The following is an 18738-nucleotide window of genomic DNA, read 5'->3' as shown; positions in this document are numbered from 1 at the left end:
AAGCTGGACTGCCCAGATCGAATCTCCATCTTCAAGAGACGCCAAATGGTTGAAACCCTCTTCTGCTTCAAGCTCAAACTCAGACGCTAACTGGCATTGCGTAATAGTTTTTAGAGAATTAAAAAAAAAAAAAAACACACACACACACACACACACAGAGAATCCACTACAAGCGTCAAGCTGCGACCAGGCAACTTCTTGATGCCGATAGCTTGGACCGAATGGGAAGAAGGTTGCGATGAGTTCGTTGAGACTTAGTTTTTGTTTTTTTAAACGAAATGGGAAGAAGATGGTAAATGAGAATTTTTTTTTTTTAATAGATATTGATATTAGCCAATTGCACGGTAATTATAGCCGACAATTGTACATAGCAGAATTGATAAAAGAAAATGAAAAAATGGTCCGCGTAAGAAGTGGCAAAGGAGTAGAAAATCAATCGCAGGAGTATCACAATCTAATAAGAGTTTTGCTACATACAAACACAGTTGCATATTAATCTACGTATTAATATTGATTTTTTCATACTTAAAATTTAAATTAACATTATTTTTAATAAAATTTACTTTTTAATTAATCACATTAAATTAATATATAGATTAATATATTATTATACTTACAGTTAAATTTTTCCGTCAAAAGAATCTTGTACTAGAGGTGCTTCCTGACAAAATAAAACGGAATCTCCCGTATTTAAATCACACTGATTTTGGTCATGATGTGATGGTGGAAACGGTCGTACAGGATCCAAAAGTTTAGTACGTTTCCTTAAATGCTAATGCTAAAAGCACACATGCCTTTTTCTGATTGAAAAGTCTCGATTCAGCTTCTTCTTCTTCTTGTTCTTCTATTTATTTATTTATTTATTTTTTTAGCTTAGAAATATTTTTAATAATATTATAATTTTTTTATTTTTTAAAATATTTAAAAGTATTAAGAAAATACATGAAAAAAAATAATTCTCTTGCCTCGGCCGGATTCGAGATTCCATGTGTAGTATTAGAGACACTAATGCTATTTAATATTGGTAAATTGGTAATTTAGGTTACGTATACATAGGCCTGTTCATCCGGGTTCCGACCCGGGAATCCGGGTAAACCCAAACTGGAACCCGGATTTCAAATCCGGGCCGAAACCCGGCTCGGGTTAATCCGGGTCATAAACGGGCCGGAACCCGGATGAATCCGGATTTTTCAAAACCCGGATTCCGGGTTCCGGATTAAACCCGGTTTTTTTTTTTTAACTCCATATAAAAGCCTAAATGTATCCAATATTTTCACATATAACTCAGATTTTTTTTTTATAAAAAATAAATAAATTTGATTGTGCACTTTAGAGGTTGAAAAATATCACTCCTACATAAAAATTCCACTTAATTTGCCTCCCAATAAAAATGCATGTCAAACCAAAAAAAATTTCAATATTCATCTATGCAAATATGTATGCATTACAATACAATCCACTACATATTATATTATTTGTTATTTATACAATACATTACGAAATACTAAATTACAATATATGAATTACAAAATCAGTGATTTAATTTCCACAACAAATAGCAACTTCAAAGAGATTGGCCTCAAAGTGATCCTGCAAAATATAAAATAGAATGAAAATGGTATTTTAGTCTTCCCAGTTTGTAACTACTCAAACATTCTCATCAAAACAATAAAATAGAGAGTTTCTAATAAGCAGCAGTAAATACACTTGAGCTTTTATTCAGTATCCATCTAACACTAACAATACAATCCACAAGAACCGAAAGAAAAAGCAGTACTTCAAAAAACAAGAGCCCATAAGGTGCACCTCAGTCTCTTTTGTACTCCTGCAAGTTGAGCTTGCAATACCCTTAATTGATTCCTCAATTCCTGCACATCGTATTTACCCACAATCCACTTAATCGAGTAAATAAAGAATCCAAATTATAATGTATTAAGATATTGGTGGTAAACAATCTGTACCTCGATTGTTTGAGGGCTGCAAGAAAAAAAGAAAAATAAGGGGGTGCCAAGTCAGATGGGGTCAAGAAGTTCTTGGATTAAATCATTGCAGATTTGAGGAGTAAACAGAAACAGGGCAGCTCACTCTTCATCAGTATTTCAGAAGAGTCGGGATGAACAGCCCTAATATGTTCAAATGTACACTCACCAGTAATGGAGTGGATAGTGGTCATGAGGCCCTCAACAATACCGAATCTATCGTTGATTACCTGTCAAGAGATATATTTCGGAATCAAAATATCTTCATGTTTTATTTATCTCCTTTGTCGATGGTTAAATTCCATTTCCTTTTTCATAATGGTACAGCAACAACCAAGTACAAAAACTACCTTTGCCACTGGAGCAAGACGGTGGTGCAGCTAACATTGGAGACAATGTCAAGTTCTGGCTTGTAATCCTTCTCATTGACACCCACAACGAACATGGGAGCATCCTTACTAGGGGCAGAAATGATTACCTTTGCACCACCCTAAACTAACGTAGAATTAAACGCAAGTTAGTAGACAAAACATGGGCACAATTTTGAGCAACAGATTAATGAAAGTAAAAAGTATTTATACACAAAATTGTTTAGTGCCCATTTAATTTCAATTCCAAAACAGAAATCAAGAACTGATTAGCATCCTAAGTTCCATTTTTCTTCAACACAGAGAGCCAAAACTTCATTTTCCATGACAATAAGAGAACAAGAGAGAAGAACTTCAACAAAAAAATAACGAGTAGACAATTAAACAAAAATATAACCACAGATCCAAAGAGCAGTGTATAGTTCAAAATGATGATGCGTGGACTTAAAAAACAGAATAACTGTTGTGACATGAAAACCAATCCCTCAAACATGAAACAGTTTATAGACAATTTTACACTCAAACTACCATCAAGTTGCAAAAGCACCCTCAGTTAAATCTGATCACTAGGATGATGTCCGTTAAATCCTAATGATCGATGCTATTTGACATTTGGCGGTAGTTGAAGGGTGAAATGTATTAGTTTAATCATTTAAGGAGCAAATTGTAAAACACCTGGTAGTTTAGGGTAAAAAGTGTTTTAACCCATAATTTTTATAGTCAATGATCATCATTTGAGCACTACTTAGTCACAAACCTTCAAATGAGCAGCAACCCGGTTTTTTGTGTGCTTTTTTTTAAGTAAATGGTTTTTAATTAGGCACTTCCATCCTTAGTAAAGTAAGAAGTACTCAGATTTTTCTTGAGGTATATATATATATAAAGATGTTTTTTTGCAAATTGTATCAGTATAAAACCCTAGGCATGTCTTATCGAGAATTGCCAACTTTAACTATCTCCATGAAGTGTGTTCTCTTAAATTATATATCAGTCTATACATATCATTTTTACATTTCTATGAGTGATGTTCAGACCAATTGAAGGCACCTCAACCCCACCTATTGTAATTTGAATTGTTATAATAATTTATTTTCCTATAAAAGAAGATAACTATTCATCTATATTCAGCTTACCAGTTTATCTCTAATGGAAAAAGTAAAATTGCCCTGAAAGTACAAGACTTTTGGTACTTCAAACTAGTTCTGGTTTTTTACAGGAAAATATATGCAATATGTGATTGATAAAGCTGGTGATCTATGGCCTCCTTCCTGAAGCAGCAAAGCTTAGACACCACCCCACTACTCGGGTTTGTTGTGGAGTATGCTATCTTTGAGCAGGGCAGCAAAAAGCCAAAAACGATACCCACGGCTCTAGCATTTTGCAACTAAACAGATCTAAACATCTACATAGCAACAAACCCAATCTTCTAGTGCTTAGAAAAATGTTTATTTTTCGTTTGTTCAACTAAACAGATCTAACCCATAAAAATACTCCTCAAACCTTCAAAAAATTTTCATCGAAACAAACCAAAAATCAACAAAGAGATAAGAAAGAAAACATACCCAAACCCGATAGCAGAGAGGGAGATAGAGCAGATGAGAGAGATTTCGGTAGGGGTTAGGGCATAGCAAAGCAGAGCAGAGAGAGAGAGAGAGAGCAGATGAGAGAAGGTGAATCGGGCTCCTTAGGGCATCACCGCATCGCAGAGATCGAGAGAGCAGAGAAGATAGGGCATCGCCGCGCGGCCGGGAGGGGGCCTAGGGCATCACGCGTTAAGGGTTGCTTTTATATTAAACCCGGGTACCGGTTTTAGGTTTCAAAACCGTATCCGGGCCGGATAGACCCGGATTTAAAGATGCGGATACCGGCCCAGATTTATTCCGGGCCGAAACCCGTAACCGGAATCCGGTTTTTCTGGGTTCCGGACTGGGCCGGATAAAATCCGGCCCATATGAACAGCCCTACGTATACATTTCAAATAAAATGAAATAATATATTTTATTAAAAATTAAATAAAATATTATTATAATATAATTTTTTAATATTAATATCTCATGCAATTTTGCACAAATATTTCATAGTTAATGATTAATTTTTAACGAAAAATTATTTGTATAAATTTTAAATAAACAAGTCTCATATATGTCATTGCAAAAAAAATGAATTTCACTTAAAAAAGTGTAAAAAAGCTATTATTTATTAGTGAAATATACTTTTATACAAAAAACTTGTATAAAGTTTGTCTATTTTAATCTTATACTTAGCATTACTCTTTTTATTTAGTTATTCTTTAAAACTAAAAAATAGTAGTTTAGTATGTAAAATAAAAATCTATTTACAAGTATTTCTTTCGTATTATGTTAAAAATTATTATTGTTTTGATATCTTTAAAATTATAATGAAATTAACAAAAAGTAACATATTAGTATGCTGACTTAAATTTAACAAAATCTTAAAACAAATGATATCTGTAGTCCTAGAATATGGTTAAATATGAAATTTATATTAAAAATTTATTTTTTTAATATTCGACCTAACATTTTTACAAGATAATATATGAGATTTGTACATTATAAGACTCTATTTAACGTTCCTCCATTCAAAATAAAATAAAGGGTACGGTAATGAGTAGTATGTTGAGTATGGGCCTTATGCTAAATGCCCGATCAGCTAGTAAATGTTAGGCCTAGTCTAGGCTGTTGTAACACTGGGCAGGCCCAAGAAACCACAGATCAGCTCATATATGCATGCATACCCTTTGGGTGGTGCCTCTAGGTGTTCTTCCCCGAGTTTCATGGGAATATCTAATTAAAGTGAAAATGAAGTCTTAGCTCAGAGTTTTAAACATGATGATCTCCAAATTTTGATAAATGACATTTTCATTTTTATAGTTTTTATGGTGTACAAATTTCACACATTTTATTTTTAAAAAATGGATAAATTTATGATTTATATTTTTTAAATGACAGTCTTTGTTTTATTTCAAATGAAGTGTGTGGAGTTTGCATACTCTAAAACTATATCTAACACTACTCCTCAAATCTTATAAATATATACCCTCACTTTTAATGCATTAATACATTTTACAAGTAAGAGCATTGTTTACAAAGAAATCTCAAACCAAACTCTTATAAAACCAAATTGAAAACATCCTAACTCCTAGGCATTAATATGCAAGAAAAAATCTAATCAATAAAACACAAGTGTAAAGGACAAGAGTTACCAATCATTTTAGTTTGAAAGGTTGGAAGTCCTGCACGATCTATAGGATACATATCAATTGATTATTTCGGTTTTGTTTGGAACTTAAATTCAATTGAAATTAATTCAATTTAGTTTAATTTTAAACTAAATCTAATATCTAAATACTTAACTTTCAAATTATTAAACTCATATCAACTTAAAACCTATTTACACGTGAGACTCACGACTTTTTTCAACTTAACAATTATTTATACCCAAACCTACAACTATTTTCAACTTCCCATAAATATATTTAAACTCATATTAACAACTACACACATCTAAATTTATCTTAAGTGAGTTCTATAAAACTCACTCTACCATCTCAACTCACTACTATTTATAAAAAATTCAATTTAGTTCAACATTTAAATGAGACCTTAAAGAGCCGAGATAAAGATCAATAGGTCAAATGAATGCCAAGCTATCAGCAAGTATATTTTCCTCTATATGGACGTGGATAATTATGAAGAGGAACCAACATTGAATCTGAAGAATATTGTCTCATAACTAGTACTATTTCCAGTGGAGTTGAGACATGTTAAATAATCAAATTTTTAAAAGTTTAAAATTAAATAAAAAAAAGGCAAGCTAGATTAGTCATTTAATTTGTATTCTAATATAATAATTACCACATTGATTCTTTACTGTTACCAAATCTTGTTGAACAGTATAGATACTTCTCGTTGCTTTCTTACAAGTGAGTAAAAAAAAAAAGAGAAAAATAATTCTATTTATAAGTTGATGTGGATAACACAAATGGTAAAATGTTTGCGTGACAATTTAATTTAAAAGAAAAATTTTAAAATTTAAATCTTATATATTAAATTTACTATTTAAAAATAATGTGGATTGGTTTTGCATACTTGTTAAGGGTGGTAATATGTGACACGGCCTGTTAACTCAACATGAATACAATGCCTATTCAAAAAAAGAAAAATATAAATATGACATGATAAAAGCGGATTTTAGTTTAGCCTTAACATGTTTAGGTCAAAACAGATTGATCCGTTAATACATGATTGTTTAATGGGTCACTAATGGGTTAACCTATTCATTAAGAAAGCTAAATTTACATTTTTACCCTTATACCTAAAAACTAAAAAACCCTACTCCCGCCGCACTCTAACTCAAACTCTCTCACAATCTCATATTCATCTTCAGATAGATTAAGTCATTCTCTTAGTTCAGTGAGTCAATCCTTACAAGTCACGATTGCCTTCTAAACTTCCTATGAATTGTAATTTTTGTGTTTTTAATGTTTGGATTATAAATTTAGACTTATGTAGTTAGTTTTATATTTTTGGAATATATTGTGATTTTAAATTTTATGTGAAATTATATTGATTAGGTCAAATTGATTATTTGGGTCAATTTAACTCATTTTATATAATTGGGTTGTAACGGGTTGTGCCGTGTCGATATATTTTTCATTAGTTAATAACGGGTCGTGTCGTGTCAATCAGTTATTTTAATGGGTCGTGTTAGGGTTTATAAATCTGATCTGTTAAGCTTAACGTGCCGTGTTCAAGTTGACCCGTATCGTTTAATATACATGACATAAATACCACTCATTAACACGATTTACCACTGCTAAGATTGCTTCTTGACCATGTATACAAAGGGTTTAAGCACGATTATATGGCATCATTTTTGTGTTGCCTTCAATCTCTCATTTGCAACCGAGATGTTTGATGGGATTTACAAGTCAAACTGTCAACACCAAGAAACTTCCCATTGCAAGATTCCTGAAAACTTTTGGATGTTTCCTGCTGGTGTCTGCTAAGATTAATGTACGAGAATTTGCACTATTAGAGTAGCTAGGGCTGGGCAATCGGGCTGGATTTTTTTCTGGCCCGGTCCTGAACCCGGCCCAGAAAACACACAGGCCGGTACCCGGTTTCTAAAACCCGGGTGCACCTGGGTTTTTTTAAAACCTAAATCCAGTGCCAAAACGACGCCGTTTTGGCACTGGGTTAATACCCTACAACATCCCGATTCCCCCCCAATCTCTCTCTCTCTCTCTCTCTCTCTCTCTCTCTCTCTCTCTCTCTCTCACAACGAATTTTTCCGAAACCCTAGCCTCATCCCATCGTCGCCGACTTACCATCATCCACTCATCCCGTCGTCGCCGTCATCCTGTCGTCGCTTTCATTTGGTCATCCTTAGAAACACTACAAATCAAGTTAGTTTTTGATAAAATCTTCTTTCATTTCGGTTCTTTAGTTTATTGTGTGGTTTGTTTAGTGGATGTGATTTGTTTGGTGTGGTTTCTGATTTTAGGTGTGATTTATTTTGGATTTCTGATTTGGGTGTGATTTGTTTAGGGTTTCTGATTTTGGGTGTGATTTGTACAAATTTTGCTCCTATTTTATTCATGTCTAGTGTCTACGTACTGGTTGGATGCTCTAGTATAATTTATTTTAACTGCATTTGTATTGAACTGAGGTTCTGTGGAATGTGGAATATTATATGAGGCAGAGCCTGCTACGGTAGCTTAGGTACCTGCTTTGGTCTGATATATGACGACTACTTATGTTTGTTTACTTTTATAAACATCAATTGGGTTCAAAGTCAAGTGAAAGAAAAACTCAATTTGGGGAAGCTCCTTGTTTAAGCAAACTCAAATCCAATAATACTCAATATTGTTTCATAAAACCAAAGTAAAATTCAGTTGAGCATTTCCTAAGAACTCTGAAATCCAAATATATATAGATCTTTTGGGATTTGGAGCCATGGTTAAAACAACACTCTTATAATGGTAAATGTCATGTGTGTTTCTGTCTTAAAAAAAAATAGAAATAAATTATATTTATATAAGCCACTTATCATGTGCAGATCCTAATTATTTTAATATTGTGTTGCCTTTTAGGTCTTGGAGCTGTCTGGAACACAGCAAAAGTAGAATCAGGGTCAATAGTTGCTGTTTTTGGCCTTGGGACCGTTGGCCTTACTGTAAGCTTGGTGTAGATTTTTTTGCATCATGTTCTTTAATCAATTTTAATGATTGATTGAAGAAGTAACTGACAGGTCGCAGAGGGTGCAAAGGCAACTGGTGCTTCACGAATAATTGGCATAGATATTGACAGCAAAAAGTTTGAAAGAGGTACATCTTGAGTTCTCTCTTTCTTGATTTTTTCGTATAGCATGGTATTCTGATTTGATCTATCATGAAGTTTCCTAACTTACATTTTGGAAATTAATTTCTATCCTTTGATTAAAGCACATATATCATTACTAGTTATCACTTGAATGCTGCTATTTTGTCTCTTGAACATTAGCAATGCTACTTGTCTGTTAACTCTGAGTAGTGAATGAGAAAAGAAGAACAAGTAGTCGTGTACTTGAGGGAACTCTACCCAAGAAAAAAGTGGTCGTATTCTTTGGGAAAGGAATTATGTAATGCATGATGAGCTGGTAAATCTAGAATATCTAATACTTATCAAAATAGAATTATTCTTAAGGTAGCTAGAAGATTGCTTGATTGCTTGATTTGCTTGATTGAACCATGTGGTTTTTGGCTTTCCACATGTAGATTTTTTTAATAGACTTATAATAAAATTAGCAAACGGTGGTTGGCTAATTCAATCAAAAGATTCAAACACCTACCATCGATTTCAATATTAAATGTGTTAAATTTGAAAAAAAAAATCTCTATCATTTACTTTTTTTTTTTGTTGTAACTTTAACAGATGGAAGAAAATTCTGTGAGCTGTAATGTCGGTATAACCCAAGGGGTTGGCGACTCCTCTTCTATTCTATTGGATGTAGAGGAGCTTGGGACTCTTCCAACCCCTTCTTCATCCACACATACACAATAACCTACCCGTTCCATCCCACCTTTACCCAAGAAATCTAAAAAAAAAACCTAGCAACCAATCTGTAGTATGGGAATATTATACTAGAGTGTAACCTATTGACCACGATAACCCAAAAGCCCAGTGTAATTATTGCGCTAAGCTATACAGTTGTCAATACAAAAATGACACTTCATCTATGTTACACCACCTCCAGAATGCATGTGAAACTTCCCCTCTTAGAATTAAAGGAGTTGGAAGAAGTCAATCCTCTAGTGTTAAGAGGGATGCAGAGGGAAGAGTGTGTAGTCCACAAGTCCTAGTAAAGTACGATGCAGAAAAACTTAGGGTGTCAACCGCTAAGTATTTTATTAGATGCGAATTACCTTTTAGGCTTGTGGAGCATGAAGGTTTTATTGAATATGTAACAGATTTAAAACCTCGATTTACTTTGCCATCCCGAGCCACTTAAAAAATGGATTGTATTAAACTGTATAAAGAAGAGAAGATACAGTTAAAAAAATTGTTGAATGGTCAAAGAATTTGTCTTACCACCGATACTTGGGCGTTGATGCAAAATCTGAACTACATGTGCATTACCGCACATTTTATTGGTTGCAATTCGAGATTGCACAAAAAAATACTTAAGTTTTGCCAAATTCCTGACCATAGGGGCGAAACTATTGGGAGAGTGTTAAACTCGGGATTGCATGAATGAGGTATTGATAAAATTTTAACCATCACAGTTGATAATGCATCCTCAAATGATGTTGTTGTTGATTATATGAGGAGGAGAATAAAAGACCATGATCGTACTATACTGGGTGGTGAATTTTTTCACATGCGATGAGCTGCCCATATATTGAATCTGATTGTTATGGATGGTTTGAAGGATGTAATTGATTTTGTGTCAAAGATTAGGGATGCTGTCTGGTATGTGAAATCCTCACCTTCAAGATTTGCCAAGTTCAAGGCTTGTGCGGTAAAGGAAAAAATTAGTGGGAGGATGATTTGCTTGGATGTTCCTACTAGATGGAACTCTACATATTTGATGTTGAGTACCGCTGAAAAACACAAACAAGCCTTTGAACAATATGCGTTTGTGGATGACCAATTCTTGAACCCCACTAGCAATGATTGGAAAAATGTACAGATTTTTGTAGAGTTGTTGAAAGTTTTTTATGATGTTACATTGAGCATTTCTGGTTCTTTGTATGTGACAACTAATGTTTATTTTGAGCAACTTTGCACAATTGATGATACATTAAATGATATGTGCTTGAGTGATGATATTATCACTAGTACTATGGGCATAAATATGAGAAACAAATATGAGAAGTATTGGGGTAGCACAAATAAGTTTAACTTGATGATATATGTTGCTTTTGTGCTTGATCCAAGATATAAAATGATGGCAATGAATTTCTGGTTGCAAAAATGCAGAGGGTGTGAGTTGGCGAATAAGATAGAGGACATGGTTAAACTCCTTTTAGGCCCCTTGATTGAGCAGTATAACACATTTCGTGTGGTTAGTGGGAGGAGTTCTAATGTGGCTCAAGGAAGGCCAAACAACACTGATATAAATATTGGTAATGAGCCAACATCGGTTCCTACTAAATTTAAGATCACGTTTACCAACTTTCTTAAGAAACGAAGTGTTACGGAGTTTAGATCGGGGCTAGATAGATATTTTCCTGAGACATGTATAGACGACTTGCTCGGTTTTGATATCTTAGATTGGTGGATAATTAATGCCGTTAACTATCCTGTCCTTGCTGAGGTAGCACGTGATGTGTTAGCCACCCCCATTTCCACTGTTGCCTCAAAGTCCGCATTTAGTATTGGAGGACGCATATTGGATCCTTTTAGGAGTTCCTTGTCTCCATAAACTGTTGAAGCTCTCATTTGTACCCAAACTTGGTTAAGGACCAAACCAATTAACATTCGGGATTTGGAAGAACACATACAGTCGATGGACCTAAAAGGTAAGTTTGAAACGTGAAATATTTTTTTTAATATCTATCTAATTCGGTTTATTATTTATCTAACTCAATTTTTTTAATTTTTTTAGACGATCATCTAGTTTCATCTTCAACCGAGACTGATGTGAGTCTCCATTTCCATTCATGCTGAAAAAGTTTATCCTTGGTTAATCTTCAATGGAGGTAAGAGATTTTGTACAAATTTTGCTCCTATTTTATTCGTGTCTAGTGTCTACATATTGGTTAGATGGTCCAGTATAATTTATTTTAACTGCATTTACAAACAACCAGCTACTTATAAAAACACAGTTTATAACGACTTACTGATGCTTGAAGATACTAAATCCTGTTTGGTGCATAATTTCACTAGTAGAGGTCTCATTTTGTTGCTAATATGTGTATTTGTCACATGGAGGGATCCAGTCCAAATTTTGGACTCCAAAATTATGCTTCATGGCATATAGTCGGACTCTTGTTGAGCTTTTTGTTTGTATTATTTGATCTAGTATCAAATGAGTTTTAGTTCTTTGTGTCTATTATGATTCACCATGCCTATTTTATGTGTGATTTGTGACATATAGGAAAAATGATACTTTTGATCCCTCGAGCTTTTATTCAATACCATATTAGGAAAAATGATACTTTTGATCTCTCGAGCTTTTATTCAATTTACAATATAACCTATAAACTACTGAAATTGTTATTTAACCACCTAAACGGTCCATCTTAACGTCTTTGGGAGAGGTCAAATCCTAACTTATGTTTTGAATTGATAACTTGGGTGGCTTTTAGAGATAATCATATAACAGAAGAAATGCAGTTCTCTCTTACAATATGCACATGAGATTCTGCTTCCTTTCTCTCTTACAATATGCAGTTTGTCAAATTGAAGCCTGCAAATCAGTTTCATTTGGACTGGTTGGTTATGACACATCCCTACCATTAACATCACCTCTGTTTTTTTTTTTTTTGGTGAAACACATTAACATTCTATCGTAAATCATTGTCATCTCTTTAGGTTCTTTTATTTTTTGTTTTCATATGCATCCAAGAACTTTAAACCACATGGCAATATAATTATGTGCAATATAATTATGGGCATTAACAGTCTTGTTTGTTTTTTGCATGCACAGAATATAATTATGTGTTGTTGTTTATATATTTAACCATGTATTTGCAGGTTTTTTGCTTTGTGCCTTCTCTGTGCTGTCCTTGCTGTCCTTGCATCTACTACTTGTTCTTACATGATTTGGTATGGTTGTGTCTACGGATCAAGATCTGGAAGTGGGGTTTGCATTGCTGTTTATATTTCTTTTTTAATTTTTTTTCCTTTTTTTTAATGGGGTTTTTGAGAAGTTTCAAAGATGAAGATTGGGCTGAGAATTTGAGATTGATAGAAGATTATAAAAGGGATTAAGATTAGAGTTCTTTTAGTAAAGTTTTCATTTTTTATTTTTTGAAAGTTTGATGCTGTCTGCCTGTCAACAATTCTGGAATTCAATGGTTATCAACTCCATCATGATTTCAATTCTTCTTAATTAGTAGCTCTCTGACTCTGTTTATTTCCTTGCATGGCTAGTTTTCATTTTGTTTGTAATCTGTTTTGAAAATGGATGATTTCAGAAATGTTTTAATGAGCATAATGGTAGCTCTCTGACTCTTAGTATGTATGTTTTAATTTCAGAAATGTTGCAATTTGATTTATCTTCTCATTTTCACTTTGTGTATGTTTTTGCACAGATTGGGATGAGTTTGTAATGAGGAATGTTGATCATCAGGAATTATTGATCATTAGGAATGTTGTATTAATTTGATTTATCTTCTCATTTTCACTTTGTGTATGTTTTTGCACGAATTGGGATGAGTTTGTAATGTGGAATGTTGATCATCAGGAATTTTTTTTTTTTTTTGAATTGGATCATCAGGAATTATTGATTATTTGGAATGTTGTATTAATATGTAATGAGGAATGTTTATCTGAAAAAGAAAAAGAAAAAGAAACGTTATGTGCAAGATCTGAAAAAGAAAAAGAGTGCCATAATATTTTTTTGTTGAAAAAAATTTAATAATCATGCTTTGTTTAAAAAAAAAAAAAAACCCGGGTATAGGCCAGAACCCGGATTTCCAGGTTGTAAAAACCTAGATCAATCCGGGTTCCAACTCGGGTATATCTGGGCCGGACTCCGGCCCGGATTTGGAATCCGGGTTCTGGGCTGGGTATACTCGGATACCCGGTTGCTCACCCCTAAGAGTAGCATAGTACATGCAAGAACAATATTAAAGAAGAAGCCTGACAAAAATTGTAGAAAAGAAGAAGAAAACTCACGAGAGCGTGGAATTTGCCAATTTTTGAGGTTGAATTTTGACAGCTTTGTATTTGTATAAGATAGGGGTGCTACCCGCACCGCCCCCCGCCTCCGCATGGGGCGGATGGGGAAAATCCCCCCCGTCCCCCGCCTCCGGTGTGCGGGGGCGGGGTACCCCGTCCCGCATGATAGGGTACGGGGTGGGGGGCCAGTCCGTCCAGCCCCCCGCACCCCCCTTCTGGGCCATTTTGGGCCCAGAAATCTCAGCAATGGGCCAAAATGGCCCAGAAATTGCTTCTGGGCCATTTTGGGCCCATAAATCTCAGCAATGGGCCAAAATGGCCCACAAGTCAAAAATACCTTGTAGGCCATTTTCATTTTTCAGCCCATAAAATTATAAGTAAAAAAGAAAAAAAAAATTTCGAAGTTTAAAAGAAAAAAAAAAAGTGTTATGTCTAAGAGTCTAATACGTAATAAACTAATAATAATAACTAAGCTATTACAAAATTGAAAGGCTAAACAATTACAAAATTACAAACATAAAAGTGTCCAAAGGACATTGTATCAACATTACAAATTATTGAATACAAAATTTTTACAAATCATTAAAAATTGATCATTCTAAAGAGGCTTGTCAGCTGTGGCTTGTCTTTGAGTCAAGGGGTGTGACAGTTGGGGTGGCCCGGACTTGAGCACATTTTTATGTTGCAGAGGTGCTAGACGTCTTATGTGTTACTACAAAAATTAATATTAAAATTAATAACGATGAAATGGAAATGAATATAAAAAAATTAAAATAATAAAATAAAAAATAATTACCAGGTGGTCCAAATCCAGACTGATCACCACCCTCATCGGTCTCCTTAAAATCTAAAATATCCGGAACATGAATATCCTTTCCTATCGTCCAACTCTGTGTGCATATCAATGCATCTACAGTTGTAGGAGACAATGAACTACGGAAAAGATCCAATATACGACCTCCGGTACTAAAGGCTGACTCTGAGGCAACGGTGCTAATAGGGATGGCCAAAATACAGCGGGCAATCTCAGAAATGATGGGATATTTATTTGAGGCATTCTTCCACCATCCTAATATATCGAAATGATCATCATCATCTTGGACCATATCCGCTGACAAATAGTTGTCTAACTCAGAAACAACCTCCGTAGATTGATGGACTAGTGTGGGATTCTGTGCGAGGGTCTTAGTCCACGGCATTCTGCGCTTCTTTGTAGGAGGCCCGGTCACGATGTCTGTAGAAGGAGTTGGGGTCGGTGTATGTGTTTTCGATGTAGTACCACCCTTAATTGCCATAAACTCGTCATACAATTTTTTCAGGGTATCTCGGGCCAATTCACCAATAATGTCAGTCCATACCTGATCGTGAACAAGTCCCAACCCATATAACAAGCCTGAAACTTTCAGACGGGGATCAAGAATAACAGCCACATATAAGAAAATATTCATTCTAGTCAAATCTCCCCAATACTTGTCATATTTTAGTATCATGGAACTTGCCATCCCCCTCATCCTTTCATTGGAATCCCTATGCATATCTTCTAATTCTTCTTTTACCCTACATATTTGTTGACAAAACCCATGGGATGTAGGGTACAAAGAACCAGATATATTCAACGTGACATCATAAAATAATCCAAGAAAATCAACGAAAGTAGAAACTACCACCCAATCATCATCATTAGGCTTTCGTGATCCCCCGTGCTCATCAAAGTATTTGACATATTGGATGTCTTCATCACCCAATAATTGAAAGGCTGCCTTATATTCCTGGGCCGCCTCCAACATCAAGAAGGTTGAGTTCCATCTGGTAGGAACATCAGTACAAAGACCCTTCTTCGATGTTATGCCCGCAGCCTTTGCAGCAACTTTGAATTTCTCCAATCTAGAAGGAGAAGACCTCACCCATTTCACAACCATTCTAACTCGTGCAACCGAGTCATCAACATCTTTCAACCCCTCAGTCACAATTAAATTCAAAATATGTGCAGCACATCTAACATGCAAGTATTCACCACCCAAGAATGTCTTATTTGCATCTTTAAGATAATTCTTTAGATATCCCAATGCGACATCATTAGATGACGCATTATCAACTGACACAGATAAAACCTTTTCCAACCCCCACTCCTTTATTGCGGCCTCCAATGCCTTCCCAATCGTCTCACCCTTATGATCAGCTATTTGACAAAATTTAATAATCTTTTTGTGCAGAACCCAATCAGCATCAACAAAATGCACAGTCAACGACATGTAATTCATATTTTGGATAGAAGTCCAAGTATCGGTAGTGAGGCAAACTACCAAACCCGCGAGTTGGCCCCTCAAAACATCTTTATCACGAAGGTACATCTTCTTAATATCTTTGCCACGGTGTGACGAGAAGGAAGTACAAATCTGGGTTCCAACTCTTGGACAAATTCTTGGAACCCTTTACCCTCCACAAACTGAAAAGGCAGCTCGTCCATGATAATCATACGAGCTAACTTCCTTCTACACTCATCGGGGTTATACTTCGTATACCCCTTCAATGTTGGCCCCCCGGCCCCACTACTCCCATCAGCCATTTTAAAATCTAGTCTAGATTGGCCCTTCTCTACTAAGGATTTTAAAATTGGACTCTTCTTGCATTGTTCCTTTAGATGGACCTTCAGCTGGGATGTACCATGTTTCCTATAGTGACATCCATATATTTTCCCACAGTGATTACATTTAGCTTGTGGGTTGTTGGGGTCCCCACCCTCTAGTTTGGTAAAGTGTTGCCAAACTATAGATACAGGTTTCTTGCCCTGTGTGGGCTTCGGAGCAGGGCAAAGTGTACTCGTTATAGGGGTAGGAGTAGGGTTAGTTTCTGGGGTAGGGGTGTTGGCTGGGGAAGGCGAGCTATCACTGAAATCCGAAGACATTCCTGACTTTTCAACAAAAAAAAAAAAAATTCAAAGTGCAATCCAACACAATCAGCAAAAACTACATACATAACTATTATTGATGTATTAAGTACTTTTTATATATAATGATGATAATATGAATGGCTACACTATAATAAGTTTTTACACCTCATATAAGCAATTCCAAATAATTTGATTAGGAAGAGTTGAAGAGAGATGCTTCATATTTTTAATAGGCATTATTTTAATAGGCCACTTTAATAGGCATTATTTTAATAGGCCACTTTAATAGACATTTTTTAATAGGCATTATATTCTTCTTTCTTTTCTCTTTTTGATTTTATATAATTTTCAAATTGATTTTTTTTGAATTTTAATTATCTAATAGTTATAATTATTTAAAACTTTTAAATAAAACAAAAAGTGCTTGATAATATGCTTCATAGTTTTGTTCTCTCATTTTTACTTTTCATATATTTAATTTTATAAAATTCATTTCTTAATAGTTACTGACATTAATATTAGTATATTGGTATATTTTTTAATTTTTTAAAATCTTGAAAGATGTTTAAAAAATATGAAAAATAAAAAAGATCAAAAAGTGCAAATTTGCCAAAAACTTAATTTCATACTTTCAAGAGCAAAAACCCTAGCCAAGAAAAGAAAGATGCCAAAAACCCTAATAAATCATACCGTGCGTCCATGATGATTACTATCTCAAACAAGTTTCACAACTCCATAAATTTATATATATGTATATAAGTAATTTATATATGTATATAAATATATATATGTATATGATTAACAAATATATATATATATATATATATATATATATATATATATATATATATATTAGTATAAATAATTAAGGTTTCGGATTGGGGATTGGAACCCCAATCCGAAACCCTAACCCCTAAATTGATTTAGGGGTTTCAATCATGAAACCCCTAAATCAATTTAGGGGTCCGAATCACAATGAAATTTACAAAAAAAAAAAAAAAACAATCCATTGAATCGGGAATCCAAACAATCACACAATCCGAAGAATCCACAGCACACAATCCAAACAATCCCATCCTCCATCTCCGATTTAACCCCATCCTACTTCCAATCTCCTATCAAAACTAAATAAAAAATAAAAAATAATAACCAAACGGAGAAAATCAAAAGGGGAGGAGAAATGTTACCGTGCGGCGTGCGTCCGGCCTCGTGCGTCGTGCGAGAGAGAGGGATGATGGAATACGTGCGGCGGCCGGACTGGTTGCCGGTGGGAGGAGGGAACACCGAAGGGATTAGGCCGAAGGGGGTGAAGGGACTCGGGAGGGGAGGGGAGGGGAGGGGAGGGGAGGGGAATCAGGGGATCGGGGGGGGGGGTTGGGTTATGGGTTAGGGTATTTGTTGAAACGGCGCCGTTTGTGGTGGACAAAACGACGTCGTTTCTCTTATATAACTTATATATATATATATAATATAATATAATATATTATATATTTATATTATATATATATAGGTGCGGGGCGGGGGAAACACGGACCGGGGGGGTCCGTTTCTGTCCCCCGCCTCCGCTGGGGGTTGGGATACGGGCCGGGGGCCCTCGCCCCTGCCCTAACGGTGCGGGGCGCCCCGCCCCGCCCTATGCGGGGCAGCGGGTTCCAGGGCCCCGCTGCCCACCCCTAGTATAAGATGGTGCCTTCTCTTTTGATGACTTTGCTGCTAAGGATATTGTAAATAACATTTCCTTTGCCCAAAAGTCTAAAAAGAGTGGAATTTTGACAAGTTTTATAATCTATTGATAGTCTCTATCATTAGAATTTTCATTGCACTTTCTAAATAGTGAAGCCCAATATTTCAGGGGAAATTGCAGTTTGCACTTCTGAAATGTCATCATTTTTTTTTTCAGTACACTCTAAACTACAAAAGCATGAGATTAACATCATGAATGATCAAAATCTTTCAGCAATATGTACCGTTAAGATTTGATCTTTAAAATTGAGGGTAAAAAAGATCAATTTCTCCCTTGGAATGCATCATCTTTCTCCCTTGCCACAACAGAAGGAACAATGTAGCTGCATGGGATTGCAATTTGAAGGAGCCTCTCAAAGTAAAATCGTTTTGTGACACGAGCAAGTCTTTACAAGGTTGTCAAGAAA

At 35.1% G+C, this 18738-nt stretch overlaps 1 long non-coding RNA gene across 1 annotated transcript; it reads right to left on the bottom strand.

Annotated features, from left to right (window-relative positions):
- Positions 1-1496: 1496 nt before the first annotated feature.
- On the bottom strand, positions 1497-2044 carry LOC122300898. Its single transcript, XR_006240090.1, has 3 exons — positions 1962-2044; positions 1807-1868; positions 1497-1590 (listed from the first exon to the last, which is right to left on the bottom strand). It is a non-coding gene; the product is annotated as an uncharacterized LOC122300898 (long non-coding RNA).
- Positions 2045-18738: the final 16694 nt, after the last annotated feature.

This window comes from Carya illinoinensis, chromosome 2, assembly GCF_018687715.1.
Source record: "Carya illinoinensis cultivar Pawnee chromosome 2, C.illinoinensisPawnee_v1, whole genome shotgun sequence".
NCBI classification, from domain to species: domain Eukaryota; kingdom Viridiplantae; phylum Streptophyta; class Magnoliopsida; order Fagales; family Juglandaceae; genus Carya; species Carya illinoinensis.
Note: the sequence above shows the minus strand (reverse complement) of the source record. Positions and strands in the feature narration are given on the sequence as shown.